Source organism: Miscanthus floridulus, chromosome 10 (assembly GCF_019320115.1).
Source record: "Miscanthus floridulus cultivar M001 chromosome 10, ASM1932011v1, whole genome shotgun sequence".
Classification (NCBI taxonomy): Eukaryota; Viridiplantae; Streptophyta; class Magnoliopsida; order Poales; family Poaceae; genus Miscanthus; species Miscanthus floridulus.
In genome coordinates, this window is record NC_089589.1 from 67934537 (window position 1) to 67945687 (window position 11151).

An 11151-nucleotide genomic window follows, 5' to 3' on the forward strand; every position below is an offset into this window, starting at 1 on the left:
CAAGTGCGAGGAAAATATACTCAGACCTTAAGAGTGTGCTAGCAGGTAGGTTCAGTGGGGTCACAAAGATTGACCAACATGAGTAAGGTGCAACATTCACATCAAATGGTTGGAAACCATCTGTTGCTACTGCAAGGCTCACATTTCTTTTTTCCTATGCAAATTCTGGATAGTCCATATTAAATTGTTGCCAAGCCTCTCCGTCATAAAGGTGCACCATCTTACCACATGTTGTGGGACTATATGATCTCATTAACTTGGTTGTCTCCCCATGGAGATATAGCCTTTACAGCCTATTTGTGATTGGAAGATAGCACAAAACTTTGCGTGCAACCTTTGTTCGCCCTTCCACATACCGATTAGCACCACAAAAATCACATTTATCTTTGTCCTTGTTATCTTTGTAGAATAGCATGCAATTGTTATAGCAAACATCAATTTTGATATATTGCATACCAAGACCCTCTAATAATTTCCTAGATTAGTAGAAGTCATTAGGTAACTTGGAGTCAGGAGGAAGGAGTTCATGTACTATGCCTAGTATATCATCATATTCTGCGACGAACATGTTGTACTGTGACTTCACAGCAAACAAGCGAGCTACAGCAGACAAGCATGAGTGTGTGGTTCTATCATGCACCAAATCATCTGCACTAGCAACCATCCTATAGAAAGCTTTGGCATATGTTGATGGTTCAGCATCCAGTATAGGTGGATGGTGCCCAGCAAGCTCAACCAACATTTGATCTATCTGATCAACTTCATCAATGCCCTCTCTATTTCCCACATCATCATATCCATCATGTGAAATTAGCCCCTCACCATGCTCAGTCCAAGTTTCATAGTCTTCCTTAAAACCATGCCTACACAAATGTATCTCTATAGTGTATCTTATATGCCTAAAGTAGTTCCGACATTGTGCACAAGGACACTTAATGGTATCATTTTTAGCTACACCAGGAATTGAAAATGCACTATTTAAGAATTATGTGGTTCCATCAATCCATTCATTTGAGGGAGCTTTGCCATGTTGCCAACCATTATACATCCGTGTCCGGTTTGCATTATTAACTAGTTTTGTTTCAAATATTAATATATTAGATATCACAACAAAGGAAGCTCAATTATTTTTGGTGCAAGGACAAACATTCCAAACTTGACAAGTGGGCACACAAATAAAATGTAGAATAACAACATACAACAAATAAATCTAGTGAAGAAAGAAGTATACCTTTGAGTCTCAATCACAGGTCCTGAACAATTCTTCACTATCTTGAAAGTAAACAGTACCTCCAATAGCAACCTTCAGTCCTTGCTTAGCCCAAAATCTCCACTGCAGTACATCAGAACCATGATTTACTTCTGTATACATATAGCCACATATAGAGAAAGGAAGTATAATATATACATTTTTAGGGGAGAAACAAGGAACCTAAAAACTCGATTCAGATTTGACGGAGACAACACCGGTGGCCAAATCTTGAGGGAAGCAGACTTCAACTGAAAATAGGGGCGGTGGAGATCGACGGAGAGACGAGGGGCGTCACGCTGGGACGTGCGCTGGACAAGAGGGAGACCAGGGGTAATCAGCCGCCTGGGGATGTTCCTGACCGGCCGGTGGCCACCCTAGGGCCACGCCAGGATGGCCGACGGTGGGCCTAAGGCCACGCCCGAAGGGCCACCCGTAGGGCTAGGGCCACGCACCGGAGGGGCTACGACCTCCGGCGGGATGGTGGCTATGGCCGTCGATGGGCTGGAGGCAGATCTAGGCGACAACGGACCTAGGGTAGCGAGCGGCGGCCATGGAGCTGGGGTGCCTAGCGGCGGGCGGCAAGCGGCGAATGTGCAGATGGGGGTGGTCTTGTGCGGCGAGCGGCAGACTTGGAGCTGGGAGCGATGGGACTACGGGAGTGCGAGCAGTCTCGTGCGGAGTTCGGCCTCTGGCGGCGCGTTTGGGATAGGGTTGGGGTGGCGGCCGCGGGAGGATTTAGTTTTAGGGTGTTTTTGTTTTCTTTTATTTTTTTCACTCTCTTTTCTATTCTATACCGCGTCAATACCAAAAGGCAGGCATCAAAGCCAAATCCATTCCTGGAACTTATTTTTCCTGTGCGTACCTAATTTTAATCTGTGTGTAAACCAAAAACCAACAGAATAATTGCCATTTTCCTGTGCCTGTGTCGTTTTTTCTGTGAGTTAGAAAAAACCCACAGAATAATTGCTATTTCTATGTGGGTGTGCATTGTTTTTCTGTGTGTATTGTCATGCACAGAAAAATAACTCAGTTATTCTGTCGGTTTTTTTTATATTTCTGTGGGGATTTTTTGAAACCAACAGAATAATTCCAATTTTTCTGTGTGTTCTGAGAAAACGCACAGAAAAAATCATCATCCACAGAAGTATTCGAGTTTCCAGTAGTGTCCCTCCATCCCAAATTATAAGTCTTTCCAATTTTCTTGGAGAATCAAAACATATCAAGTTTGACCAAATTTATATAATAAAATAATAGCATTTATGATTCCAACTAAATATCATTAGATTTTTCATCAAGTGTACTTTCATAGTATACCTATTTGATGTCATAAAATTTTGTAATTTTTTTCATAATTTTGGTCAGACTTGAGATGCTTTAAGAAAGTTAAATGTCTTCTAATTTTGAACCCAGGAAGTAGGTTGCAAAAATCAAACAATGGAAATATATAGTTGGATGGCAAAAATTTAAGTTTTGTCCGCGGAGCAGGAAGTTTTTATGAGACAAAAGCCCATAATATTGTTGGGTGCGCTGGTTCTCCCCACTATAAGGTCCACACAAATCTATTGCCCCACACATACCACATTTGAATGAGGTACTTCCAACAAACAACTCATCATCGTTTTTCACATTGCTGTTGAAAGGGCCGTTCCCCGTTATGGGCTAGCCAAGCTCTCCAACCTGACCTCGTCGCTGACTTGGGCGTCCTCATCGTTGTTACGGTGCCACGTCCATTCTGCTCTCCTGTTGTCCATGATCCTCAGCCGCCCGTGCCCAAAGCTTACCTCCCGGGACAGCGACAGGTGCGCCACAGCTTATGGTCACTCATGAATGTTCAGAACACAAGGAATTTAACTGTTAGTAGCGTTCATCAACGCGACTCGCATGCATTAAGTCTGAGAGGAAATCATGTGGTCTGAATGATACTTATGAGCTTTGTTGTTGCCTGCGTCACCAATGGTGATGTACATCGGGCCCTGGCTGTTGGCCTCGTTGTCATAAATCCTCTCCTGCGACGAGTAACAACACAAATGACGATTGAAAGAGCTCTCAAATGAAATGATACTGGCCCCATTCGGCTTACCTTATAATCCACACTATTCAACTTGTTTTTTCAGCTGAAACAATATTTTTCTCTCACAACAATTCAGCCAGAACAGTGTTTTTTAGCCAATTCAGTCAAGTTTCAGCAAACCGAGCCACTAGCTAAATGCAATGTACTCACAAAGCCCTCATAGGCATGGGTGTGAGAGGCGAAGGACGACATCCACACGCGCCTCGTAGAGCAGGCTCTCCATGGCCCTGCGCAGGCTCTCGGCCTCGCCTTGGTGCGCCCAGTTAGTGTTGTACCACGGCACGTGCATGAGCACCAGCAGCCACGGCGTCCCGCGCCGGTCCACCGCCGCAAGGTCCCTCCGCAGCCACGCGTGCTGCTGCTGCTCCGACCCTTCCGCCTCGAGCTCGGCGTACACTACGTCAAAAAGCATTTCTAGGGGCGGTTGTAGACCATTTGTAGAGGCGGTTTACCCAGCCGCCCCTACACAAGGGTCTCTACAAATCATGCATTTGTAGGGGCGGTTCCCAGGCCGCCCCTACAAATCGATTTGTAGGGGTGGCTGGTGTTTCCAGCCGCCCCTACAAATCTATTTGTAGGGGCGGCTCTTATTACCAGCCTCCCCTACAAATCAATTTGTAGGGGCGGCTGGAAACACCAGCCGCCCCTATAAATCGATTTTTAGGGGCGGCTATAGTACCAGCCGCCCCTACCAACGGGTATTTGTAGGGGCGGTTCAATCTAGAACCGCCCCTACAGTACGTTTTCCCGCAAAAAAAATCAAATTTTCAATTCAAAATCGCTTTGCCGAACATCCCACAACCAACGTTCCGAACCGCGTTCGTGATGCCGAACGCCCCGTGACCAGCGTTCGCGTTGCCGAACACCCCGCGACCGCGACTACAAACATAAGAGTATTCTATAAACTACAATTACAAGTCCAATTCATATGAATATATACAATCCATCATTAAATATACAAATTCCATACACATTATTATCAACGTCCTAGAGCTAGCCTTTTTGTCTCACGAAGGTGTTGGTACTGAGGATTTGTACCTAACTCAGACTCTCGGTCATGGTAGGCGCCTCTGACGTGTACAATCTGGTCCAATATGAAGTTGCAAAGGTCGCCGACGAGCTCTAAGAGTTGGTCATCCTTGTATGGGTCTCTTTTCATTCCTTTCTCTTCTCTCCACTACAAGAAAATAAGTTTCGGTTTAGTATTTCATACCATTTATGAAGTTTTTATACTATGGGTGAAGAGGTTCAAACTTACCCTTAAGGGGTGTCTCCTGTAGACACCGGTGTTACCCATCATAGAACATATATAGTATCCACAATGTACACTCTCAGGTTTCTGCTTGGGGCACTGTGTGTTTTGCATATGAAAATGTTTAGTAATGCTTTTGACAGCCATGTAACGGAGTACTGAAGAAGTAAGTTACACTTACCGCACATAGTGTTTTTATAGCCAGCTTTTCCTTCCTTGCTGGATCATGCCTTCCATGATGATTAGTGACATAGAACCTAAATGCCCTATTCGAATTATTTTAGCAAATACAATTTGTTAGTATCCAAAAGTGAACATTACAAGTATGTATACAAACATATAAGCTAATGAGGATTGTCGATATGTATACGTCTTGAGAATCGATATGAAGTCTTTGTATGTCACCGTGTCCTTATCTAATGAATCAAAGACCCATGCCATGCTCCTCCCGACATCGACGGCTATACAAATCCAGTGGTTGCTGCATGGATTTAATCATAGAACTATATAAGCCCTTTTGCATCGAATGAAATATATCAAACAAAGCTTTAAGTATAGAGTTGAGCTTACTCGAAGTTGTATGGTAGCCATATAGTAGAGTGGTGTTGAAGATTTTTGAAAGCCAAGGCAATGTATGCCGCAACCTTAAGGGACTCTTCCCTTAGCTTCGCACTACGGATGCGCTCTTTCTCCCGAAGAGTATTTGCAGCTGCTAGCTCTTTGGCATCCAGTGTCCATAAACGACGCGTATGTTTTTCACCATTCTGTACACATGTTCTCCGTTATGACGTCTCTCCGGAGAGGGTTCAATCTCTGGGGCGTTGTCATAAAATCTAAAGAATAATTTGCTGCGGTGCTTGTGACTTGTCTTTAAGAAGCGTCGGTTCCTTAGGTAAACTATCTTCTTGGATGCATCCAGGTACACCCATGTAGTACCATCCAAGCAAACCAAGCATCCCGTCTTCCCTTTGATCTGTCCAGACAAAGCAAACAGCGCGGGGTAATCATTGGTAGTAACAAATATTATTGCACTACATATGAAGTCCTTCTTTCGAAACGCATCGTACATCTGCTCCCCATGCCTCCATAGCCTCTCCATTTCTTGCATCAAGGGCTCGAGGAACACGTCTATATCAATGCCTGGTTGTTTAGGGCCAGAAATAAGAATAGTGAGGAGAAGGTACTTTCTCTTCTGACACAACCATGTTGAAATGTTGTACATGGTCAAGATCACTGGCCATGTGCTGTGGTTGCTCATCATCTCATTGAAGGGATTCATTCCATCGGTGCTCAGGCCAAACCGTATATTCCTTAGGTCATCGCTGAATTCTTTGTGCTTCTCATCAAACCTTTGCCACTTACTACAATCAGCCGGGTGTGCAATCTTATCATCATCCACCTTGCGCTCATCATCCCATTATGTCATGAGTGCAGCTTCTTTAGGGTTTAGGAACATACGTCTCAAGCGGTCGGTCACTGGCAGGTACCACATTACTAGGGCAGGAATTCTTCTCTGCTTTGCATCGTTGCCTAATGGAGTGTCCTCTGGGGGCTGAGATTCTTGTACCACCTTTTTTTACCCTTCTTATTTCTCTTTTTCCCCGTGGATGGTTCGTCCCCACCGTAAAGGTCATTGTTCTTGTACCGGCTGGCCCCACACCGGGGATATTTATCCAATGACTTGAACGTTTCGCCATGAAAAAGTATACAGTGGTTGGGGCATGCATGTATTTTTTCAACCCCCATTGTCAATGGACTTATGACCTTCTTCGCTTGGTACGTGTTGGCGGGAACTGAGTTTGGTTGTGGCAGCACCCATGACAGGAGATACAATAGATCATTGAAACTACAGTCTGACCAGCCGTACTTAGCCTTCAGGATGAGCAGCTCAAGCACAAAACGTAGTAATGTCCAATGTGTCGGACAGCCCTTTTCAACACCATACACAGTCTACTTCGATGCTTTTGTCACTCTTTCCAAATTTTCTAGACCTTCGGGCTATTTAGTAAAATCTCTGATCTAAGGGTTCGAATCATGTCATCTAAATCATCTTCAACTCCGACACGTGCTCCACCATCATTATTGGCACCACATTCGTCGTTACCATCCCAATCACCAGCATCACCACCTTGTTCATTGCCAAACTCAAAATCCATTCGTGCATCAAGCTCTGCTGAATATTGGGACAGGGATTCTATGGTTTCGTCGTCGTATTCCTCCTCATCCCCATCGTTATCAATAACCGTTTCACCATGATGAATCCACACTGTGTAGTCCTCAACAAATCCTCGCATAATCAAATGTGATATGATGATAGTCACATCTGTCCATGCCATACGGTTCTTGCAATCTTTACAGGGGCAAATAATTGTATCCTTATTCTCTTTCAATGTCGTTGCATGCTTCGTTGCGGCTTCAATAAATTTATCCACCTCTTCACAGAAACCTGCCTTAAACCTTAACGAACCATACATCTAAGAGTTCATGTACTCTATCTTTTACAACAACAACAAAACAAACATTAAAGGACTAGTTCAGATATATATAAAAATGAATCAAAGTAATAATTATTTGAGAATAATTGTATATACCTCAGATATATATGAATATAAATCTAATATAATTACATGAAGCATACAAACACACCATGGTAGAGAAAAATTAATTAATGTTCTATTTATCCATAAATAATTAAAATACATATTTATTGATTACAATAAACAATTTCAAAGACAACAATTAGCAATAATTATACTTTACCCAATATCTTTCATACAAACCCTAGTCCAATTTTATCAAACATAAATTTACAAAAACGAAATTAATAAAAAAAACTAAACCCTAGATCTAGATCACATGCACATGAAACATCCATAAAACTAACTAATAGTTCACTAAAATCAAGAAACATGGATCAAATAAGGGTATGATCTTGTTCCCCTCCCTAATTTACCCTAGTACATTTAAAAGTTGGGTCTAATTTGCTCATAAATAGCCCAAGCATCATAGAAGAGAGAGAAAAACAAAACTCTAATTACTCACTAACCAACCATTAAAACTTCAAAAAAAGTTTGGAATAGTATTTTCTTACCTTCTACAACCTCTCCACTAAAGGATTTGAGACCAAAACATTCCCCCCATAATAGAGCAATTTTTGGGAGGTGCCCAAGGCCTCCCCACCTTTTTTTCACGGGCTGGAGTGAGTGACCCGAGGAAGAAAAATGAGCTGCATCTGTTTTATATGGGGACGGCTGGTGATTGAGCCGCCCCTACAAATCGGTGCTATAAATACAGGGCCATTTGTAGGGGCGGCTCAATCACCAGCCACCCCTACAAATACCATTTCCAGGGGCGGCTGGTGATTGAGCCGTCCCTACAAATCAGACCCCATTTGTAGGGGCGGCTCGTAACACCAGCCGTCCCTGCTGTTCCGTTTATAGGGGCGGCTGGTGTCTGGGTACCCTAGCACGTCACTGTAGGGGCGGCTCCATCACCAATCGCCCCTAAAAAGAATCGAACCGTTGCTAAAAATTGTTTTCTACGTAGTGGTAGGAGCCCAGCATGACGACGTGCACCTTGCCGCCCGACGCATCGAGCTCTCCTTGTGCGGCATGCGCCACCGCGCGTCGTACGCCACGAAGCGCCGCGCCGGCCTGTCGGGCTCGCGCAGCGTCTCCTTCTCGTGGTTCCCCTCCGTCACCATCCACGGCCGCGCGCTCGCCAGCGGCTGCACCAGCCGCTCCCACGAGTCCCACAGCGGCTGCTGGCCGTCCGCGTACGAGAGGTCTCCCGGAAGCAGCACCATGTCGTGGTCGTGGTCCGCGCCCGCGGCGCCGATTTGGGACAGCGTCGACGCCGTCCACTCCGTTTGCCCCACGTCACCGATGACAACGAACTCGATGGGCAGAGTGGCCGGAGGTGCCCGGAGGCAGAACTCGTCGCAGGCCCTGCCGCCGCACCGGTAGTAGTAAGTCGTGCCCGGCTCTAGGGGGCCGATGGTGACGTGGTGTATGGCGCCCGATGTGTATGACAAGAACTGGTACGAGGTCTGGTAGCCCGTCTCGGTCGCAGCAGTGTACTCGCCCGGAGATGTTACGTACTCCACCACGGACGGTGCGCTACGGTCGTCGGTGACCCAAGTAATTCGCATGCCGTTCGCCCCCACAGCCGAAATGTGCACCTGTGTTGGAGCGAGAAAAGACGACAACTTATACTGCATGTCTGCATCTTTGGGCCGGGGCAGCTAGCGTACTATGCACTGGCTGCAGCATGTTAATCGAAGCTGCAGGCACCTGTTGAGGATGGGATGCCGGCTTGTCGTGCGCCGTGAGCACCAGCGCCCGTTGCGGCGGCCGGATATACTCATCGTCGACGGACGGCATCATCTGGGACTCAGGTCCTGAGCAATGCAAAAGCAGTGCCTCAATTAAAGTTGTTCTTGCTGCCCCTTCGTTGTTCGTTCTTGTAATAATATTGTAAGGAGACTGGTTTGAGCCGGTTCCGTGGTAACCAAGGCGACACGAGATGAGTAGAAGAGACACATGAATGCGCGTCTTAGGAAGTCAAAGTTTAGTGGCAGATGCGTGTATATGGGTTTGGAACTTTGGATGATGGAAAGGCAGGCACAGCCATAAACAACGCAGCTGTATTTTGTGTAAAGTGACTATTTTTTGTTCAGCAGTAAACAATACTAATTTCTGTTGATCTTCCTAGCTCCCACACTTGTCCATTCAACCATATGCATGGTCAGTCCAGTCGTCAAGGAAAACAAAAATAAAATCGGCGTTGTTGCCGCAGGTCATTCTTAAACATGGAAAGGCGGCTAACAAATGACAAAAAAAAATCATAGCAAAGTTAGTCACTATATAACATGTATGGCGCCTGTGTGAATAGGAGAATCTTACTATTACTAATTAGAGGTCCCAACAAAAGCACCACGTTAGTTCTCACCTGACGTGCTAAAAAAAGATAAATCTAAGGAATTCTCACAGTAATCAGAAATATCTGGCCTTTGATTTGGTAGTCTTTAATCATCATAACCGATAATAGCCATTGCATCTATTGTAGTTTATTAAAAAATTACCCACCACTCTCATTATGAAAAATACATAAAGTAACCCCCTAATTTTACATGTAAATTATCCACATCTATCATTATAGAAAACAATTCAAAATAACCCTCTAAATTTGTATCTAAACTACCCACCTCGCCTATTATGAAACATAATTTAAAATAACCCCCTAACATTGCTCTAAACTATCCAACTTTGTCATTATGAAAGATCTAAAATAATCCTCTTTATTTCTAAATTACTCATATGTACCATTATAAAAGATAATTTAAAATACCTCCTATGATTTTATAAATTATCTACCTTTATCAATATGAAAGATAACGGAAAGTAATATTCTAAGTTTGCATTTAACCTATCCATATATGTTATCGTGAAAAATAATATAAGGTATTACCTTTATATTTATAAAAATAAACAAAAAATCTCTGAAATATACAGGTAAATACTAATATTTATTAGTACAAAAAATAAATCAATATCCATAAACTACGATACATATATTCTAAATTACATATAATTCTATAATCGTGAAATAAAATAAATATAATTCTATGTTCCATTATGTATATCAAATAAACATGTATATATTAGGATAAATATGTATTTTAACAACTTATGAAACATGGAAAAATATTCACTTAACAAACCACGTAGCAAAGACACTTTGTATTAAAACTCTATGATAATAAATTTCATTAGTTATTATTTTAAATAAGTTTATAGGTTTTTACTAAAACATTATGTCATATCAATATTATGTATTTAATTTTATACTACTCATATATAATCCTATGATATAACAAATTTAACATGGATGTTTGTTATCATGATGCAAACCGGACTTCAACTTATGTGGAAAACAATATTAGTAGGAATTGTTTACTATAACATGTGAAAAATTGCAACAACTTGATTAAAAGTTAAAATATAAACTATAGATTTATGAAGGCACAAAAAGTAATGCATCAAGAGTTTATATATCTTAAGACTAGATTTCAACTAAATACATATCACACTAGAAAAAAAAAAGATAAATACTAGAAATTCTAACTAGAGGTCCCCACTGGAGCTTGCATGTTAATCCTCAAAAGACTAGATAAGAAAGCAAAAGATAGATCCTAGAAATTCTCATAACAATTAGAAATATTTTACCATCAATTAGGTATAATAACCTAATCGGCATTGATAATAATAATAGCTATTGGGTCTATTCTATTTTCTAAATACTTATCCACTTCGGTAATTGTATAAAACAATATAAACTAACTTCTATTATTGCGTAAAACAATATAAACTAACTCATGATTCTAATTATATTAACCACATATGTCATTAAGGAACATGATCTAAAGTAGACCTAAATTTGCATTTAATTACCAACGTCCTCTTATTATGATAGATAATTTACATAACTCAATTTTTATCTCATTATTAGAAAAAATAAATAGCCCTCAAATATCTACATCTTCATTATCAACATCTCCTATTACAAAAAAAATGT

The 11151-nt window shown here is 42.2% G+C and overlaps 1 pseudogene; it reads right to left on the minus strand.

Moving 5' to 3' along the window:
- Positions 1–2813: 2813 nt before the first annotated feature.
- On the minus strand, positions 2814–8740 carry LOC136484831 (purple acid phosphatase 22-like; annotated as a pseudogene).
- Positions 8741–11151: the final 2411 nt, after the last annotated feature.